This window comes from Felis catus, chromosome A1 (genome assembly GCF_018350175.1).
Source record: "Felis catus isolate Fca126 chromosome A1, F.catus_Fca126_mat1.0, whole genome shotgun sequence".
In the NCBI taxonomy this organism is placed as follows: domain Eukaryota; kingdom Metazoa; phylum Chordata; class Mammalia; order Carnivora; family Felidae; genus Felis; species Felis catus.
Window position 1 is genome coordinate 44781038 of NC_058368.1, and position 14254 is coordinate 44795291.

Below are 14254 nucleotides of genomic sequence, written 5' to 3' on the forward strand. Positions count from 1 at the left end.
TGTTCTCATACCAAAAAGAATGCTCTTAGGCAGATAAGCAGGGAGGCTGGGAGGTTGCTTGTGGTGGAACCTCATGAACAAGCACAGAAACTGTCCATTCCATCTGCCAATACGTTCAAGTTGGGTCAAGGGAAGTGGCGTTTGACATACAAGTTTCCTAGAAATACTGTACAGAGGTTTATTTTCTTCTATAGCTGGGGTTGGAAAACTTTCTATAAAGGGCCAGATAGTAAAAATGTAGCTGTGGGTCTCCTTTTGGGTCTATTTGTTATAACCATATGATTATTATAGAGTAAAAACAACCACAAACAATAGCTAAACAAATGAGAGAGGTACAATAAAACTCAATGGCTATTGAAATATGAATTTCACAAAATGCAAATAGTCACTAAATATTTTTCTTTACATTTTTTCCAGTTAGCTTTTTTTAAGTTTATTTATTTATTTTCAGGGAGAGAGAGAGCACAAGCTGAGGAGAAACAGAGAGAGAGAGAGAGAGAGAGAGAGAGAGAGAGAGAGAGAGAGAATCCCAAGCAGGCTCCACACTATCAGTACAGAGTCTGATGAGGGACTTGAACTCATGAACTGTAAAATCATGACCTGAGCCGAAATCAAGAGTCAGATGCTTAGCAAACCGAGCTACCCAGGTGCCCCATCAATTCTTATGATATAAAAACCAAAGCCATACAAAACCGATAGTGGGCTAGATTGGGCCTGTGGGCCATAGTTTGCCAACCCTTGCTCTTAGATGCCAATATAATATAAGCAAAATGCCACCTAACCAATGTTTGTTGGTTATAATAAATCAAACAAGTCTTCATTTTTGAAAGAAACAAATTGAATTTCCATATAGCAATTTGTGTACCAGTTTTATTAGAGTGGCCTTCCCTACTCAATCTTCATAAAACAGCAACACTGGCCCCTCATCCTGTACACCCCCTCCCACTTTCTTTATATTTCTCTATAACTAGCCATCAAATGAATTATTTCATACTAACATGTATTTTTGTTTATTGTCTCCTGAATATAAGTTAAGCTATGACAGGCCAGTGACTTTTGCTGTTTAGTTGACCAGCACAAAGAACAGTGACTAGAAGTTTGTACAAATATTTGTACCAGAATTAGAAAATTCAAAACGAATGAGTTGGTAATCTGGGAACCCAAGAAATGCTGAGGAACCAGCTATAGCAGTGAGACAGTTATAGTCCAATTTCATAGGGGCGCCTTGGTTGCTCAGTTAAGCGTCCGACTTTGGCTTAGGTCATGATCTCACAGTTCATGGATTCGAGCCCTGCATCCAGTTCTGTGGCTGACAGCTAGAGCCTGGAACCTGCTTCAGATTCTGTGTCTGCCTCTCTGCCCCTGCCCTGCTCATGCTCTGTTTCTCTCTCAAAAATGAATAAACATTAAAAAAGTTTAAAAAATCCAATTTCATAATTAATACTTTCCAATAATTGGGGCAGAAATTTAAGGAAAAAACACACAACAAAATCTATTTTTTCCTAATTTTGGAGAAAAAGTGATAGAATTCTCAGAAAGTTGAGTTTTCTATTCAAAATGTGAAAACCTATATAAAAATGATTTTAATCTAATAGAATTATAGTTAAGACTGTCAAATATATGAAGTTGTTATTTATTCATGACCATGCTTCATAGGTAGACATTGGCAATGGTAACCTGTAAACAAGAAACTTAAAAGGAAATTAGAATTTTTTACAACAAAAAATGTCTCTAACTAAAACCTTATGACAATAGATGGAGTCAAGCTTAAGAGTAGTATACTAAATGAAAGTAATTTATTTGTATAACTGCTATAAAATAAACAACTTAATTATCCTTAAAGTATAATATCTGCTTTTAAAATTTGTTTAATTTTTTTAACGTTTATTTCTTTTTGAGAGACAGAGAGAGCATGAGCATGGAAGGAGCAGAGAAAGAGGGAGACACAGAATCAGAAGCAGCCTCCAGGTTCTGAGCTGTCAGCACCGAGCCTGATGTGGGAATCAAACTCACCAGCCGTGAGATCATGATCTGAGCCAAAGTTGGACGCTTAATAGACTGAGCCTCCCAGGTGCCCCTCTGCTTTCAAATTCTTATCTGGATAGATATTAAATTGATACTGACAATTCAAATTTTTTATTATTTTTATTACATTTATTTATTTTTTGAGAGACCTAGAGAGACAGAGCACAAGTTGGGGAGGGGCAGAGAGAGAAGGAGACAGAATCTGAAGCAGGCTCCAGGCTCCGAGCTGTCAGCACAGAGCCCGATGCGGGGCTCGAACTCATAAACCGTGAGATCATGACCCAAGCCGAAGTCGGACACTTAACCGACTGAGCCACCCAGGCGCCCCTGACATTCAAATTTTGATGCGAAAGCATAGCTAACTGTTTTTATAAGTGAATTTCATGTTGTTCATAAACTTCCTTTCAGATGAAACTTTGTCTAGAGGTCAGAAGCTTACTAATGTGATTTTTCTTAGGTGTCTTTGTTCTTTGAACCATCAAAGTCTCAACCCCAATGACTAGAGGCTTAAGTGTGGACAAAAATTTACTAGTGATGAGGGCACCGGGGTGGTTCAGGTGGTTAACCATCTGACTTCGACTCAACTCATGTTCCTCTATCCCCTTCTCTCTTTCTGCCCCTAACCCCACTCATGCACACACTGTTTCTCTCTCTCTCAAAAAGAAATAAATATAGAAAAAAATTACCAGCAATGAATAATATATAACTCTTCAAAATATTACTCCCACTACCATTTACTGAATCAGTGTTCAGTTAAGGTTTTTATATGTGTTCCTGTCGGTATTTGTCACAGTGTCTCAGAGATATGAAATACTATATTATTCCTACTCTATATGAGAAACACTAACATTTGGAATACTTACTCATCTTACCAAAGCTCACACAACTCTAATGGTCTCATTTTTACTAAAATGAGTAAATGGCATGCACCAAAAGGTGTTTCAGGTTGTTGGTGAGGAGTTAGGCCTTCAAATCTATAGTTAAGTCCTGAAATAATTGAATTTTTAAAAAATCCCTTATATTTCTAGTAAATGCCCATTAATAGGGACTTACATAAATATGTATACATGTATGTGTATATTATGTACTTATATGTATATATAACTATATTTTTCAAAAGTTTAAATGTAGTACAGGAATTTATATTTGGTTTGGTGTTTTGACACAAAATGGAATGCTCAGCTTTTTGTGTATAATTTGCTTTTATTTAAAATACAAAGTAAGTGCATAAATGTACAGGTATACTCCTACATGACACAGATACTGGGACTTTCTGAGGCATCAACATTTTCACTTTTCCCATCTCCTGCTTATTACTCCAGAGAAATTGCAATTGGAATCACCCTCATCATTGAAATTATTATCTCCCTCTCTCAGCAGGCATGGTTGGATTCCTTGAGTAATATGTATAGTTTACATGACTCCAATGTAGTAGAGTAAATTAAATGTGCTTATCCCCTTTGGTATTTATTCATGAAATTTGCTCTCACACTTAAATTGCCTCTTGGTGGATATATCATTATTTGTATGGATCATTATCTATAAGAGTACATTTGTTTTCTGAACCACATTAATGCTGCATGGTCTTAAAAAATTCCCTAGAAGTCAGACACCAAGACGACTTGAGTGTGAAACACAACTAACATACGATCCTTCAAAAGCTTTGATGTTCAATAAAAATATATCCTGCAATTCTGGTGTATCAAATAATATTTCATATTCATAAAAGATGCCAAAACGTCCAGGTTGCTATTCAACATATGAAATGCTATTATTAGAATAATAAAACCATGAAAAAAAAAAGTTTAGTAATGATTAGGCATAGTGAAAACAGCACTTTTTGTGACTTATTTAGTCACATATTTGTATAGTTTTTAAGAAGTAAAGACACATTTGCAGTGGTATTTTCCACACATTTTTTTTTTTTTGCAGATCATGTATCTTATAACATCAGCTGATATACCTCTTAAACATAAATGTGCAGTGGCCACAAAGAATAGGCAACAACAGATGTTGGTGAGGATGCGGAGAAAGAGGATCTCTTTTGCATTGTTGGTGGGAATGCAAGCTGGTGCGGCCACTATGGAAAATAGTATGGAGGTTCCTCAAAAAACTAAAAATAGAACTACCCTATGACCCAGCAATTACACTACTAGGCATTTATCCAAGGGATACAGGGTGCTGTTTCCAAGGGACACATGCACCCCCATGTTTATAGCAGCACTACCAACAATAGCCAAAGTATGGAAAGAGCCCAAATGTCCATCGATGGATGAATGGATAAAGAAGATGTGGTATATATATATATATATATATATATATATATATATATATATATACACACAGTGGAGTATTACTCGGCAATCAAAAAGAAGGAAATCTTGCCATTTGCAACTACGTAGATGGAACTGGAGGGTATTATGCTAAGTGAAATTAGTCAGAGAAAGATAAAAATCATAGACTTCACTCATATGAGGACTTTAAGAAACAAGACAGATGAACATAAGGGAAGGGAAACAAAAATAATATAAAAACAGGGAGGGGGACAAAAGAAAAGAGACTCATAAATATGGAGAACAAACTGAGGGTTACTGGAGGGATTGTGGGAGGGGGGATGGGCTAAACAGGTAAGGGGCACTAAGGAATCTACTCCCGAAATCATTGTTGCACTATATGCTAATTTGGATGTGAATTTAACAAAATAAAAAATCAAACAAGTTAAAAAAATATTATACTGATTGACAGAAACCTTAAAGAATGTGAAATGTGTGATTACATCCATATGAAGTTCAAGAATAGGCCAAACTAATTTAAGTTGAAAAAAATTAAGGAGTAATTCTCTTTGGTGCTGTGGAAGCTGGGGCTGATTAAAAAGGGATATGAGGTAACTTTCTGGGGTAATGGCAACTTTCTCTATCTTGTTAGAGATTTGAATTATATAGGTAGATATATTTGGAAAAAAAACTAATTTAAGGTTACACTTAAGATTTATGCATTTTACTCTATGTTAATTTCACCTAAAAGCTCTAAAAATATTCAAATCTAGTTAATAAGCATGCCAATGTTTTTAGGATGAAGTGTGTCTATGTCTAGAACTTTGAATGCATTACAAAATTTGATGGATGAGCAAAGTGTTAACTATAAAATCCAAGCTGAATATATGGATATTCACCGTATGATTCTTTTAACTTCTATATGCTCAAAATTTTTATAAAATTTTGGGAAAATAAAATACGTAAAAAACTGATGTTTTCAATGTAACTGGATTGGTGTAATAAAAGTGGTAAGTATGAAATGCTAAGATATTATAAAAGATGGACAAGATGCAGCTAAGGGGTGGGAGGATTTTAAGTAGGGTTAGACTAGTAAAGGCAGCGGTGATGAAAGATAAAAGACACTGAAACAAAAGACAATGTACATGTATGGATAGTATTGCGACTTGTTTAAAGCTTCAAACCTGAGCAAATGAGTTGCGAAATTTGATAAAGATTAGAGATTTTATATCAAGACATTTTTGATGGAGGGAAAATAGGGAAAATCTGCTGGTTAAATTTGAAATGATAGTCAGTGAAGGATACATACACTAATAAAGAATGGGCTCTATCTAGGTGACTAATGAAGGATTATTATTATTATTATTCATTATTTTGCATTTAGTGATTATGCTAAAAGTCATGACAAATTCGTTTGCCAGTAGTGAGCTGGATATGTAGAACTGAAAGAGACTAGAGGTAGGGAGATCATTATGTAGCTTATTTATGTGCTGTGAGAAAAAATAAGTTTATCTGAGAAACACACGCATTACCCCAGGTTTGTAGGCATAAGGTGATAAAGCTTCAATCAATGTAGTGGAAATGCTGATGTAAATCAGGCAGGCTCTGATAACTGATTAGTTATGGAAGGCAGAGCAATTCTGATGAGAGACATTTGAAGCCAAGTTAGATGGAAATATTGCTGATAGGGTATATTCTAGACAGGATATTAATGGCTTTTTATAGCAGGAAGTATAATGACTTTGTTCAAATTACACTGCTTTTATTTAATAATTATACCATGTATTTTATATGTATCTAAAAGTTCCTTTTTTCACATGGATAATTTGTTCTTTGAGGAAATAATATCAACATAAAAGTTAAAAAAAAGAGTATTTTGAACACTTTTAATAAACTTTTATTTTTAAAACAATATACTGAATGTGATCTTTATAAATTTGTATTCATGTATGTGAATATTCTGGAGATTAAGCAAATACATGTTTTTGTTACCTAAAAATACTAATTTAATAGTTCTTCATATCTATCCTTAGAATAAAATTTAAAATACAGTCTGAATTCTTATAAAATGTCTATTATATTCCATTTTGAAGATGTGTTATTGAAAGGTAAAGCTTATGAGAAATTGATCAAATAGAGAATTTTAAATTAAGGGGAAATACTTAAAATATTTATAATTCTGTGTGCATAAAAATTAACTTACAAAACATGAAAGAGAAATAAATGTAATAGAGAATATTTAATTTTCTCAATTACCTACTTTCTTATATTCCTAATGTGTTCCCTAGAGAACTAGTCCTAAATGTCAGTAAAATCCTAAAGAAAAATCATATTAAATATTAAAAGTACATCAGGCTTTTATGGTGGCATTTAAAAAAGTCACTTTCAACACATCTCATCGTTAATAGGTTAAATGTGGGCAAAAGGGTAGGAGAAATAACACTGATTTTGGAATTACACAGATCTCTTCATTTAAAATCTGTCTTAACATACTTAGTAAAAGGTACAAATTAAGAATGTTTCTCAGGGGTGCTGGAGTGGCTCAGTTTGTTAAGCATCCAACTCTTGATTTCAGCTCAGGTCATGATCTTCAGTCATGAGATCCAGCCCCTGGTAGGGCTCTGTGTGGAACCTGCTTATAATTCTCTCCCTCCCTCTCCCTTGGCCCCTCTCCTGCTTGGGCATGCTCTCTCTTGCTCTCGAAAAAAAAAATACCAACCTTCCTCAAAATCAAATAATTAAGAATATTCTCTCAACATGTTTGTTGTACAAAGTAAATGAAATTTTGTATATGGTGATGCTTAGAAGTAAGTATTGAAGGGGGCACCTGGGTGGCACAGTCGGTTAAGAGTTCAACTTCAGCTCAGGTTATGATCTCACATTTTGTGAGTTTGAGCCCCATATTGGGCTCTGTGCTGACAGCTCAGAGCCTGGAGTCTGCTTCGGATTCTGTATCTCCCTCTCTCTCTGCCTCTCCTCCGCTCACACTCTGACACCCTCTCTCTTTTAAAAATAAATAAACATTAAAATATTAAAAAAAAAAAAAGAAGTACTGAGGGTCACCTGGGTGGCCCAGTAGGACTCTTGATTTCAGCTCAGGTCATTATCTCATGGTTACTGAGATCAAGCCCCATGTGGGGCACTGTTCTGAATGGCAGAGCCTGCTTGGGAGCCCCTCTCTCTCTCTTTCTCTCTCTGCCCCTCCCCCACTCTCTCTCTCACTTTCTCTCCCAAAATAAATATTTTTTAAAAAATAAATAGGTACTCAAAGTATGCCATTTATGAAATAATTTTAACATTCTTCAATGTTCAGTTACTGAGGACCTGATATAGATTTGTGATATTTTTTTCTGCTTGAAGGATTATATTAGGAAAATTATTTAGGTAATAGCAATCTCCTATTTACAGTTTGTTTTTTAGATCTTCAATTATAAAAAAGGAGAATTTCATATGAACACAGTTTATACTCATAAATGTTCTACTTCAAAGTTATTGCTATATATATATATATATATATATGTACAAGATTTCTTCATTTTGGACATCTACTAAGATCAGTTAAATAAGTTGTAAACTAAATATGACAAATATTTACCAAAAGCCTACTAGAAGTAACAATATTGATCTATTACATTAGAATAAATATACTTATTAATTTATACTTGTAGTTCTGAATATCTGCTAATCATCATACAGATCCAAGATGTATCAATTTCTTTTTTTTTAAATGTTTTATTTATTTTTGAGACAGAGAGAGACAGAGCATGAGCAGGGGAGGGGCAGAGAGAGAGGGAGACACAGAATCTGAAGCAGGCTCCAGGCTCTGAGCCATCAGCACAGAGCCTGAGGTGGGGCTTGAACCCACAAACCGTGAGATCATGACCTGAGCCGAAGTTGGATGCTCAACCGACTGAGCCACGCAGGTGCCCCAAGATGTATCAATTTCTAATTAAGCTTGAGTTTGAATTACATTTGCTATCAGGAGAATGTGTGGGGATTTGATCAAATTGCTAGTGAATCATCATCTATGTTGTATCTAGGTGTTCTAACTTAGTACATGATATAATTTAATACTTTGAGTTAGAATTATAATCTTTATTTTAAAGATTTAGACTTTTAAGTTATATTTGAATAGTATTCCCAAATTTGTGAATACTCAGAATTATTTAACCATGGATGTATCAATTATCTACTTTATAAATATGTGATAGATAGGAAAAAGTCAGGCTGCTAACAGTTGAATTCTAAACAAAATACCTACGTTGCAAAAAGTATAGGACATAAAGAGGTAAAATAATCTATGAAGAAAAATTCTAAATGGAAAAGAAAAAGGAGGCTTCTGTTTATTGGAGAATAGAAGACAGCTGATATGCCCTCTAGTTATAACACCAAGACACCTGAGAAAATTACTATCCTAACGCTATTTTTTTGCATTGCTGGACTTCAACGAAAGTGAGAAGGGCACAACCAAATATCTGAAAGAACAGTGAGATAAAACCTGAGAGAGAGCTAACCAAATACAAAAGCCAGCACTTCCTTAGGAAAGATGTCTACACCTGTGATAGGATCTGGAGCACCTGCCCTTGGCCTACTATAAGGTGGAAGAATGAACCAGAGGCTTTGCGTGAAGTCTGGAGCTTTGAAGAGGACTGACAGGACTTATGTCAGTGGTGCCCCCAGTTCTTTGTTAGAGCTAAACTTGTTGGAGGCAAACATCCCAATTGAGTCCCCTCAAAGCCCAACGAATGAACTATGACTTCAAAATAATATTATCCAACAGTAAAAGAATCAAATTAACAAAAATGAGACTTGTTAGAAACAACAGACAACGCTTAGACTCTCAAACTTTTAAATGTTGAGATTATTCATTACAGAATAGAAAATAAATATGTAAAAACATTTAAATAAATAACGGATGAAATTTAAAAGTAAGATGAGAACATGAATGATTATTTTATAAATCTCACAAAAGAGAGAATTTTCAGAAATGGACACTGTTGAAATTACAAATCCACAGGGGCCTCTGCATAACCAGGATGGATAAGCTTGTATAAGACTATCTTCATGAGATTAACCATAAAGCAACAGTTTTAAAATACTCCAAAAATTAGCTGTTTAACGACATTAGAGACTAAAAAAGGCAGCTAACACTTAAGAGGTCAAAGACCCATAGAAGAGATGAGCATTGAAGTGAGCTGAACAATTCTTGGTCCTCTTCCCCATAAGAAATGCTGATTCACAAGCAGCCAGAGACCAAGAGCCCTGGGAATATTTATTGCACAGGCTCCTTGGCAGTGTCATGGTGCACGGAAGATACTAAGTGCATGCACTTCTACACAACCAAGGCAGTTAGGACCTTAGCCTCAAAAGACAGAATGGTGGGGCATTGTTGCTTGTCTTCTCTGTGCATTTACTGCTAAGACATATCTGATGAGAGGCAAAAATCTAGGCAGAAGATAGAAGCTAAAATGCTAAAAATTAGCTAGGGCTCATTCTTCTGAAAATAAAAGGGTATTCAGGGCCCACAATGGATGAATGGCTCTCATATAGATATTGAAAACAAACTAGGAGTAGAGCAGTCCTCAAAATACTGCATTTTAGTCTCAAATCATCCAATCCTGATTTGGAAGATGGGTTTTCCTCTTACTCAAGTGTCTGCCAAAATGAAAGTAAATTCTCTCTGAGACAATCTAATGTTATTTACAATCTCTATATAGAGGCATCCTTTTTCCAGAAATCGCCAAGTATCGCTATGCTATTATTTACAGCAAACTTGTAAAATATTAGCTTTATTCTTTTTTCTTTTTTATTTTTTTTCAACGTTTATTTATTTTTGGGACAGAGAGAGACAGAGCATGAACGGGGGAGGGGCAGAGAGAGAGGGAGACACAGAATCGGAAACAGGCTCCAGGCTCTGAGCCATCATCAGCCCAGAGCCTGACGCGGGGCTCGAACTCCCGGACCGCGAGATCGTGACCTGGCTGAAGTCGGACGCTTAACCGACTGCGCCACCCAGGCGCCCCAGCTTTATTCTAAATAAATAAATATAGAAAAAATATTAAAATAAAGAAATAAGGAAAATGAGAGGATTACCCCAATGAACTGTTTCTATTGAACTTTATACTATATGATATAGGCAATTAGATCAAGACAATAAAATAGAATTTGGAAAAATAAAAAAGAAGGAAATAATATGTCATTCTATATCATTATATACATGATTTTATACTTAAGAATTCAATATATTCAAAACTCAATTATTACTAAGAAAAATATACAGTTATGTCAAAACATGGGAGCTCATTATGTAATTTTTCTACTATTGTTATGCTAGAAAATTTTTACATTAAGGTCTTTTTGTAAGGCAGAAAATTGGTTTAGAAGACAATCTGGCCCTATGGTATAATTTGGTGATGCTATAAATTCTTATAAACTTTCCAGAAAGAAATCGGTTCATATGTCACAACCACTTTACCTTCCCACCCAGTAATTTTTCATTTGGTAAACTTTATAAAGAACACTCAAAGGTTAGGAATAACTCTTGATGCATGCAGATGCTAACAATCACATCATTTAAAGAAAACAGAATTGGATCCTACCAAGTGTTTAATAATAGGACTAAGCTCAAAGAAGCTGTGGTGTTTCCATATGAGTAAGAATTAGTAAGCTTCTTGATATGATGTATTTTAAAATTTTAATGAAATATAAATTAACACATGTAATATAAATAATGAATAAAAGCAACACAAATAATAATTTCAAGTAGGCTAATAAACCAACATATATTTAGAACCTTATCTAGACAAGCACAGAGACCGAGATGAAGACAAATATAAATAGGTATATATCTATATAAATGTAGATATATAGTTATGGCTGTGCACACTCATACACACACACGTAGAAATTGGAGAAAAGAAATATACCGTGCCGTTAACAGGAATTGTGCTTAAGTTATAAGCTTATACTTGATTTTTCTTATCTATACTGTTGTAGTTTTATCAGATTTTCAGTATGTGGTTTACTAGATTGAAAAAAGTTATCTCCAAAAAAAAATACTATTTTCTGATAGGTACAAAACCAAACTATTCCTATTTCTAAGGAATTGTCTAATAATCAGTTAATATCAGAATATATACCCAATAAAGATATTTTCATGCCAATATTTTCCCTTAAACACTATCACCAAATTTTATTTCATAGTTTACATGATTCATACATAAGTCAATGCAAGCACTTGAAAGTAAACAATTGGTGTTTTATCTTTAAATCAACCTTTTTAAAAAAATTTATGATGATTACTGTGTGATTTTTAATAAATTTCTTAGCAAAACACCCAATTGATCAATACAATTCACTGCACTGATTTAAATCTGTATTTGATTTCAGTTGACATCATTTAAAGAAAATCAGTCTCCTTATAAAAACAGCTTATGATTATTGCCTTTTTAAAAATTATATTTAATTTTATGTCCCCTCATTTCTCAATTCATAGTAGAGCAAATATGAATACATATAATAATGTTTTAATTGGATTTAAAATGTGCTATATATTGCTATGTTCTTAAATATTTATTTTTCAGTATTTTTCTGTTATAAAAGTGAATTAAAGTTTTAGATTTGTATCTAAGTTTATGGGATATTAATATCTGATTCCTATAGGGCTAAGGATATGGTAAAAATTCCTAAAGGTTCCCTCAAATAATTTTTTTCTGTTGTATTGCTGATTTAATCTGGAATATCTTTTGAAACCTCCTGTATTATCACATTCTTTTACACCTCTATCTTACTGAATATGTGTAACAATAAGTAAATTGTTGGTATTTTCAATTCTAAAGTGAAAGAAAATCAGAATCATTAAGAAAGATCAATTTTTAAAGAATTTCTTCAATCTCAAAGACTGCTGAGAGAAATTCAAATGCTGGCAACAGTTTAACTCAGTAGCCTCCATAGTCTCATATTCTTCTATGCTATAACAACGTGAAATCACCAGATTTAAAAATTCAAATTCAGTCATGCCCTTTCGTTCTTTAATAGTACAGTAATTTTTTTAAACATTCTTTTTTTTTAAATTAATTTATTTATTTTGAGAGAGATGGAGACAGTGTGAGTGGGGGAGGGGCAGAGTGAGAGGGAGACGGAATCCCAAGCAGGCTCAGCACTGCTGGCACAGAGCCTGACCCAGGGCTTGAACTCATGACACTGTAAGATCATGACCTGAGCCGAAACCAAGAGCTGAACACTTAACCAACTGAGCCACCCAGGTGCCCCGATAGTATAGTAATTTTTGTATCTATTTTAATTTATGTTTATTATTCAGCCTTCATCAGAAACAAAACAGATTCAATAAATATTCCTCCTCTGCCTCTCCCTCCTCTTCCTCCTCCTCTTCCTCTTCCCCAACCCCCTCCCCTGCTCCTCCTCTTCTTTGTATTCTTCTTCTTTAGAAAAAAAAAATATTGTGTGCATATTTTCTTTTTAAAAAAATTTTTTTTTCAACGTTTATTTATTTTTGGGACAGAGAGAGACAGAGCATGAATGGGGGAGGGGCAGAGAGAGAGGGAGACACAGAATTGGAAACAAGCTCCAGGCTCTGAGCCATCAGCCCAGAGCCTGATGCGGGGCTTGAACTCCCGGACGGCGAGATCGTGACCTGGCTGAAGTCAGACGCTTAACCGACTGCGCCACCCAGGCGCCCCAATGTGTGCATATTTTCAAGTGGAATGGTTCTTGTATGGGCACTCTTTCTGTAGAATACAGTGTTCTTTATTATTTATTTATTTATTTATTTATTTATTTATTTATTTATTTATTTATTTATTTATTTTAAGAGAGAGAGAGAGCGAGCAGGGAAGGAGCAGAGGGAGAAGGAGAGAGAATCTTAAGTGGGCTCAATGTCCAGTGCAGAGCCCAACTCGGGGCAGCCTCTCAAGACCCTGGGATCATTACCTGAGCCAAAATCAAGAATCAGATGCTCACCTGACTGAGCCACCCAGACACCTCTAACACAGTGTTCTTTAAAAAAATAATCACTCATTTGACTTTAAAATTTGAAACATCATAAAACCACCACATATACATATATGTGTACTCATATATATGCATATATAAATATAAATTACCTAGTGCTCATTTAATGTGATGGCTATGAAAAATCAATGTCCCAGTAAACAGAAATTAAACTTGTCAAAAAATAAACAAGTGAACACCATCTAACAGCCAGCCACAAGATATCTTCATGACAGACAAAATATGGGAATATGTGTCTTCCCTAAATTATTTCCCTTTAGCTGCTGTTTTGGGATCTCAATTCACAATGGTGGAAATAAGTTTTGTTGCTTCCCTCTAATTCTTTAATAACAAATATATTTAATAGAGATTGAACATGTGACCACACTCTGTCGTTGCCAACTTTTACGTGTATATTAAATGTATGGTGGATAATTATATCACTTACCAAATACAAACATATGACAGTTACGTTATTTGTCTTGTGAACTCACAACATAAAATAAGCTGAAGAAGACAAATATTCATTGATCTTTTTCCACTAATTACAGAAAAGAATGAGACCTTAAAATGTATGTGTTCAACTTTTAAATGAATCATTCATTTCCCTTTGAACAGCAAAATTGGTAATCACAGTTAAATTTATAAAATATAACTGTCAACAGTCATTACATTTGTTTATAGTTGTCTATTTATTTGCCAGGCTTCTGTGTAAGATTCCAAATGCATCAAAAACAGAAACTCTCTTCTTCATAATATTTCTTTTAGCAAGCATGTACCTGGAGTGTTATATTTCTTTTACTTAGAATTGAAATATAGTTGTCAATATATCCAATCAATTATTTGGCCTGTGTTTGTAAGTAAGTGTTTTAAGTCCCCTTTTCATTTCATATGAAGCCTGGCACATAATGCACAAGAGATAAAGGATTTAAAGATGAATAAAAAGC

At 34.4% G+C, this 14254-nt stretch overlaps 1 protein-coding gene across 3 annotated transcripts in view; it reads right to left on the bottom strand.

Moving 5' to 3' along the window:
- The window catches only part of KLHL1 (kelch like family member 1), a 355898-nt gene that overhangs the window by 101288 nt on the left and 240356 nt on the right, over positions 1-14254 (bottom strand). The window lies entirely within an intron of this gene.